The following is a 7500-nucleotide window of genomic DNA, read 5'->3' as shown; positions in this document are numbered from 1 at the left end:
CAAGAGTTAAGATCCTCGTTTGCGTTTGCGTGGAGCGTGGTGACAGCGCTCAGCTGTCATTGGCATCAAAGTGCAGCAGCAAACATGGCTGATGGGTTCACACAGAGAAGCCACGAGCCAAAGTAAATGAAAGCCAAACAAAGGCGACGATGATGACCGCTTACATTGATTGTGAATAACCGAGAGCGTATATTTTCTCAATAAATTATCAAACAAAGTCCACAGGATTATGGACATACGTTGGTTAACAGGAACGATTGAGTCTTTATGTCAACATAACTTCTGATTGGGTGTCATGCATCATCCGGACAGTGTGCAGGCTCTTAATAAATTGGCCAACACTAGCACTAGCACTATTGGTGGCCTCTAGTGACCTCATTGCTTTCAAGAATCTAGAACTCAATCCATATTCATCAATCCATTGATTAGTTTTGCGGACAGGCAACGCAACTCGTTTCGAACAAAGTTTCCGTTCCGTTCGCTGACTATTTTCATTTGCTTTACGAAAGTTCGTTCCCGTTTGTTCGAGGTCACAGTGAGAGTAATCCAACCGGTACGCAAATTCAATTTCCACTTTACTCCGTCAATAGGAGCCCTGATAAGCGCGAGCAGTAGACGCCGCGTCGTTTAAAGTTTTAAAGTTCTCGTACACCGCGAAGCGCTCCAGGAGCGCTCCACTAAGCCGATGCTGATGATAGTTTAAGAACAAACTTTTTGCTCATTGTTCCTCCTCCTATGAACGAAGAAGCGGAAGTTCCCGTATCCCGTAGCTCATGGCCATGAATTTGCCATAAAGCGACAAAATGATTCGCGCTTTTGGCGTCCGCGATGAACACGGTCGCTATCGATAGTCCTCCAAATAGGATGACGAAACGTTCCGTTGCGTTATTGGCCTAGTGCCGGTAGTTGCATGAGGATGCCACGAAGCGTTGGAATAGAAATTTGGCTGCCGATTCTATTCAAATAATGCCTTTAACGAACAGAAACTAGGAAACCTCATCAGCTGGCATCAGCAACAGCAGCAGGGGTGGCAATCAAAAACACAGCATGTTCATATCCGTATTGGAGGAACTAGAACCCCCAACGAAGCGGCCTTTCCGGCATATAGTACATAGCGTGTACAGTAAGTGAATCATGTTTGCGAATTGTTTTTTCCCCATTTTGCACCGACCGTTTGACGTACTGGAACGTTGCCTATCGGTTACAAACGAGATCATGAAACGACTTCATCATGGAGCTCAATGCACCAATCGACTGCACTGCACTGCACTATACACGAGTGCAGTTTCCAATGAATTTACCAACCAAATAAACGGGGACAGTCGGGCGGATGGATTGCGAGTTTCCCCCCCCCGGATCAGATCGAAAGAGTCGACTCCCGCTGGTCCAATTAAAACGACAACTGCTGCTCCTGCTCGCTACCCAGTGCACAACTTACTTGCGGTTCCAAAAAGTGGCCACTTTCAGTGGGGAACGAAATAAAAAAAAATCCACTCCTCACTACTCCCCCGGAAAACCTTCTCAAAAGTTCGCCCTTGGGAAAATTCGAAACGAAATGAAAAACGTGTTAATACAACATAAGGGAAAAGCGAAATGGAGAACAGTGTGAGAAAAAATGAGATCTCGTCGAAACAACTTTGTTGTTGTTCGTGTGGTAAGCGTCAAGTTTGGCTTTTTTTCGAAAAATGGTGCTGCTGCTGCCATTCGTCCTTTCGACCGTCCGTGGTGATGGAACTTTTCAAACACATTTCCCACTCCCGTTCTCCTACCCTGCTGGGTGAACCATCTGCATAGTGCTCAGTTCCCAACCCCCGGTCCGCTCTCTGTTGCGTCCACCACAAATCGTTTGCTGTTGTGCTGCTGTTGGCGGTCGGGGCGATTTTTGTTCTCCAATTTCCAGTCATATTTGTCATTTTGAGGTGAGGGTACGAAAAGCCACCAGGTCATAATCCGGGGTCAGCACAACAGCTTCTCGAATACGCGCGAATTCTATCGCTAACGATGTTGTTAACGGTTCTCGCGTTATAAATATGATTCAATTCAGCAACCGGGACCATTCGGGTCCTGCGGCCATCGTTCGTTCTGCTTCTCAAATTCTGGAGAAAAGTCCGTTTGACTGTGTGCGTTGCTTTTCATGATAAAATGCTTCGCAACTTGAGTTACCGTCGCAATTGGTTTGCAATTCGTCCAAAATCGAACTATTCATTTGATTAACCTAACTTTAAGCCGAAAAGTTTAATTACAACATAATAGTATCCAAGGGGTGTCCATACAGCCTGTCGCCCCGAATGAGATCATCCGAAACGGTGGCGCTTGGGTGACGATGATGGGCCATAAATTTGGCTAGGGCTAGGGCCTTAAGGGTGCAATATATTGCGCAGTAGAGACATAGTGAGACCATAGCCCAGTGTATCGTAGTTTAATATCGTTGTTTACAACCGATTCCCCGGAAGGTTTGATATACGAATTTCAATTACAGCCTTCGTGGTGATGTCGCGATGGTTTGCGAAATGAACTGAGATCATAGTAATTAAACGCGGATTCGACAGCCAATCGTAGCAAGCGCATCGAGCGGTGATTCGTTCTACTCCTAACAGCACTATCTACTACTTCATATCCACTGCAGTACTTAGACGATTACTTTTTGGAGTTTTTTTTAGATATTTATTATCTAAGGCTTTCGGTATCGCCATACGGAAATAAACACCTGTACACTCTTTTTTTGAGGCCACGTGCTTAAGAAATTCATTATAGGACAAGTTTTACGATGGCAAGATGGTAAACTAAAAGGATTAGTAGTAATATGAAAATGCTATTAAATTTATTTTAATAAAATCACCACAATTCTGTGAAAAAATCGCCAATCAAACAATCGCTGACAAAACCTCTGGAAGCTCCTCTTTTTTCAGCCCTTCCTGCTGCCCCCTATCCATTGACTCATTCGGTTCGTCTCGATTCGTCCAGACATTGTCCTGATGTGCAGCGCTGCTTGGCTCGTTCATGTAAAGCTACGCACGACCATTGCGACCAGGCCAGAGACCAGACCAGACAGCAAAGGCAGCGGACATCCTCAAGGTTTACATCCTTCCCATCCCAACACCCCTCATTCAGCTTGTTCTGCGCCGATGTTGTTCGATTTAATGAATCAGTTTAAAGGTCTGGTCCTCTACCGCCATCCGGCGTCATCCGGCCAACCATCCAAGATGCGTCCACATTATTCATACGAGCATTTATGCAAATCACCCTCATACTGCAGCTCGTGCATTCCGCAGCTTTGTCGGTGGCAAACAATGCGCACAATGCGATTCTCTCGGCGGTCCGATCCAACAACTCCTGGCACTGCCGTCTGGAACGTCCCAAAAGAAATCGAATAAAGTATTTTCCCGCCTCTCCCCTGGGTCGTCCAAAAATTAATGTCATTTTTGGCAAATCAACCAGGCGCATCAACTTACATTTGATTTCACCACGGACCATGGTGTGCCCTTGGAGCTCACACTTTTATCGGCATTGTGGTCGCTCGCTTCATCATCCATCGCAACGCATCGCATCGCAACGACACCATCGGAATGTGAAATGAGACGAACGCAGCGCGCTCGGTGGCGTCAGCTGCCGGTTCCGTGGTTGCGCACCTGACCCGGAGCGCTGGTACGTCTCCAGACTTCCGGCCACTTCCGGCGATGAGCTATCGCCGCAATGAACGTGATGGATTTGCGTATTCTACCTCTTCATTCTTGAGACGAGAACACAGTAATGGAATTCGTTAAAGGTGGTCTGGTCGCGCGGACCAGATGCGGCAATGCAGGCGTTGCTTGTCGTGAAGGAAGTGAACCTGCGGGATCGACCGCGAAGTCCAAAGTGCAAAGAAGAAGAACAAATGAAGTGAATGACATTTCCGGTACTCCTTGCTCAACTGGTGATGCTCATTGTGCTGTGCGTGAGGCATTAAGTACTCGCGATGACGCGATTAGAAGACTCGAACCTTTGGCCGAAGCTAGCAAACCTGGTCTTGTCGGTGCTGTCTTAATCTAGGACTGACAAATTGACCCACGAGGTCACGTGGAAAGAGCTAAAACGGGAAACAGGGTTCATCAAATATGAATGTTTTTTTCCCGCTGCAACTGACAACCCGTTGGTGGCGGTGGCGCTGGCGATGGGTCTATTCCGCAATCCGGTTCTTACGCGCTAATTGCGAACGAAACTTTTCTCACCTTCCACCGGTCAGGCGGTGACGGTGATGAAAGTTTTGGGGCAAAGTTTTTTTTCTGACTCGCTGCCCGCGTGTTTTTGTGGTTGGAGACTAATTAATTGCCCTGGAGTGCGTGTGGAGCATCCAATGGCCGTCGGACTCGACGCACCTCGAGCACGGGCAAAAGGTGGAAGGCGAATGTTCTCGGATGTGCGTTTCGAAATGATAGATCGCATGATTGCGGTGCCGGTAGTAATTGGAAGGTCCCGAAATTGGATATTTCTGTACCGATCGATGAACCGCATTCTGTCTGAGGTTTTTTTTTTCGCGGGGGGTGGAGGGCAAAGGCGTGGTTTTCATCATCAAATTTCATCTCGCGGGCACCGAGGGATAATAAGAAAATGGTTGCTGCTGGTGGTGTCGTCGCCCGTGAGGTAACTGACCCTCACCTCGTATACCAACACCCCCCCCGGGGGAACAGATCAAAGAATCCGATCACCGGGAGCAAGGCATGACAGGAGCCGGGAAATCAGTTCATAACACGCGAAATCACTTCACCTAAAGCACCGCGGAATAATGGCTTCGGTTCGACCCACACCACAACGCCACGCATATTTTGTGGTCATCCGACTTCAAATGGCCCTCATCGGCACCGGTCTGGTCCGGTCAGGGATGGTGCTACCGTTGCTTCTGTGGTCTCGCATGATGATGAGACACGTGTGATGATGAGCATCATGAGAACTGCTCACCTCGCTCAGCTCGCGGTCTCCATCAACAACAAATTATCCTCATCCACGCCCCATCGAACCAAGGGTCTGTGGTCTCGCCATCACCGGTTTTGGTGGGATTGATAATAGATTTTATCAAGCAATTATACAGTATAATCAACCCGCTTGAGAGGCAAATGTCAGTGCGTGTGGATCACCGCTGATTGTGTGTTGTAAAAGGACACATTAATAGCAAGCAATTTGCCAGCGGCGGTGAAGTGTCATTTTACGGATTTTCCGAGCGCTTGAAGGACGCATGGTTGGAAGATTAGGATATCTATCTAAAACGAATGCTAAAAGGCGAAAGTTTATCATGTCTAACGAACGAAGAGTGGGAAAGTTCACTTTGTGCGATGTATGAGGACTTCCATTAGGAAGTTATAACGTTCATACAAAAAAGTAACGCGAACAAAACACTCGAGCTGCCAAAAAATATCAAGAGATTCCAGTTTGCTCATCCACTTTTTTTTTATAAACTCCTTTCGTCGATTAAACAATGGTTTGGCAAACGAAGAATTTTGCATCGATGCCAGCGGTGAAGCAGCTTTTGCAACGAAATTTGGGGACCTTGTTTCTTCACTACAACGATCGCACGATCACGGTTATGGTTGCAGCTACTTTTTGGAAGGAATTGGTACGGCAGGGTATCCTTGTGGAACGGAATACTCCGTAACCATTTACACGAACGTGGCCCATTACCTGGATTGGATTGAGAGTATCGTTTGGAGTGGAGCATAATTGTCAACCATTGGCACTAACTGTGACAACCATGTGTTAGAGCCTAAGATTTCCAACAAAGCATTTTAAAGGATGCTTATAGTGGGAAAGAAAAGAAATAATAAATGACACCAAGTTGTTATTGAAAAAACCCTCTCGCCGGCCCCTTCCCCTGTTAAATAATGTTAAATCTAACGAACCCCGTTACATTTAAAACCTCAACATTTTTTTTCACCACCCGCCCACCGTAAGAGGGCGTTATTAAAGGATTCAAAAGCTTCACCAAGAAAGCTTTTCGATTATGGAGGCGCCTAAAAAAACAAGAATTTAAACCGCCCTTAACGTCCTTAACGTTTGATGATTTTATAGGCAGAAATCGGGCGCAAAGGAATCTGCTCTCAAATGATAACCCCCGCCACTGATACTTGCTTGTATTATTATGCTATTATGCTGTATTCAAAGCATTTCAGTAGAATTCTTCGTGAGGAACAGTAGCATCTCGTCGTAGTAGTCGATGCGGCTCCAAACTGAGTAGATTACGAATCTTCACTTCGTAGATTACTACTCGATCTTCACTGCAACTAAAACCCAGACGCCTACAGCGGCCGCCATGGCAACACAAAAGAACGACTGCCGAGTGAGTTGAATGATATTTAGTAAACTTTATTTCACTTCCATTTCCAGTTTTCCACCTTTTTGTTTTCTTTTTATCTAAGCACAGTTGGCTTCCCTTTTCGGTACACTTTCGAGCCTCTCTTTTCGCTATTCCCTTGCTGTGTTAGCTACCGTCGGCCTATCTCTGCTTCTACGGCTGCCGGGCGCCTCCTTCCTACTAATGCCTTATCTAATCAGACTCTCAAAAATCGAATGAATGCTGGAACCCTTTGCCCTCGCCGTCCGTCCCCTAATCGCTATGCTAAATGTGTGTTTGTCCCATATTCCATTGCCATTTCAATTTATGTGTTAATTCATGTATTGTTATATGCATGACCTACGGCCCCCTTATTTGTCACCATAGAGCACCGCAGCCTCGTCCTCTCGGCACCCACCGAGTTACTCTACTGGAAAGCCATCACCTCACTAGAGCTCCGCGGGCGCATATGTCTTGAATTTCTTGTTTTCAATTTCCGGTAATGTCCTATAGGTTTTGCGTATTGTTATTTGGGAGGGTAGGAGGGGACGTGTCTGCCGTGAAAATACGGCCTTCTGGATGGAGATAATAATTGGAACAATCGAACAGACCCTAGCACGGTACGCCCGTTCCGTGACAGCGATCTTCTCCTATTTACAGTAGTGCATTGACCATTGTGTTACTTCTTTCATCTGCCCTTGTTTTGTGTCGTTTTCTCGCGACGCCTGTTTCAAAAACTCCGTTGGAGTGATGTGTGATGGAACCGATACTCAAACGCTAGAGCCAACTAATCCGGTGTCTCTCGAACGGGATTTCAACGGGTTTAATGTAATTAAGCATCTTGGCTGAATCCTACATTCAATCCGGCCTATCTGCGCGAAGCCCCGATGACTGTTCGCTCGGTTCTTGTTTTCCAACTTAACGACGACCGAAAACCTATAACCTACAATTTACAGTAACAATAATTTATTACATAAACACTGGGCGATGCTGCCATCCATCCTCTGACACACGCTCTCGCACTCGCTCTTTTGCTTTTGTCACGCTCTTACTGTGACCATATTCCTACTCGCGTATTTTTAAAGATAGTAAAGTTGAGTAAATTAGTATACGAAATGAGAATTAGAAAGATGTATTTAAATACAGAAATCAAAAAGAAAAAGAGTAGAGGCTGCATAACAAAAAGGCAAGAAAGCTTG

At 46.1% G+C, this 7500-nt stretch overlaps 1 protein-coding gene across 8 annotated transcripts in view; it reads right to left on the bottom strand.

Annotated features, from left to right (window-relative positions):
• Positions 1-6308: 6308 nt before the first annotated feature.
• LOC126573150 (fatty acid CoA ligase Acsl3) overlaps positions 6309-7500 on the bottom strand; it is a 20130-nt gene continuing 18938 nt past the window's right edge. For all 8 annotated transcript variants that reach the window (XR_007607988.1, XM_050233051.1, XM_050233052.1 and 5 more), the window contains one exon: positions 6309-7500. This exon is cut by the window's right edge. The gene's annotated coding sequence lies outside the window, so the exon portion shown is untranslated.

The sequence above is a fragment of the Anopheles aquasalis genome, chromosome 2 (genome assembly GCF_943734665.1).
Source record: "Anopheles aquasalis chromosome 2, idAnoAquaMG_Q_19, whole genome shotgun sequence".
Lineage (NCBI taxonomy): Eukaryota > Metazoa > Arthropoda > Insecta > Diptera > Culicidae > Anopheles > Anopheles aquasalis.
Note: the sequence above shows the minus strand (reverse complement) of the source record. Positions and strands in the feature narration are given on the sequence as shown.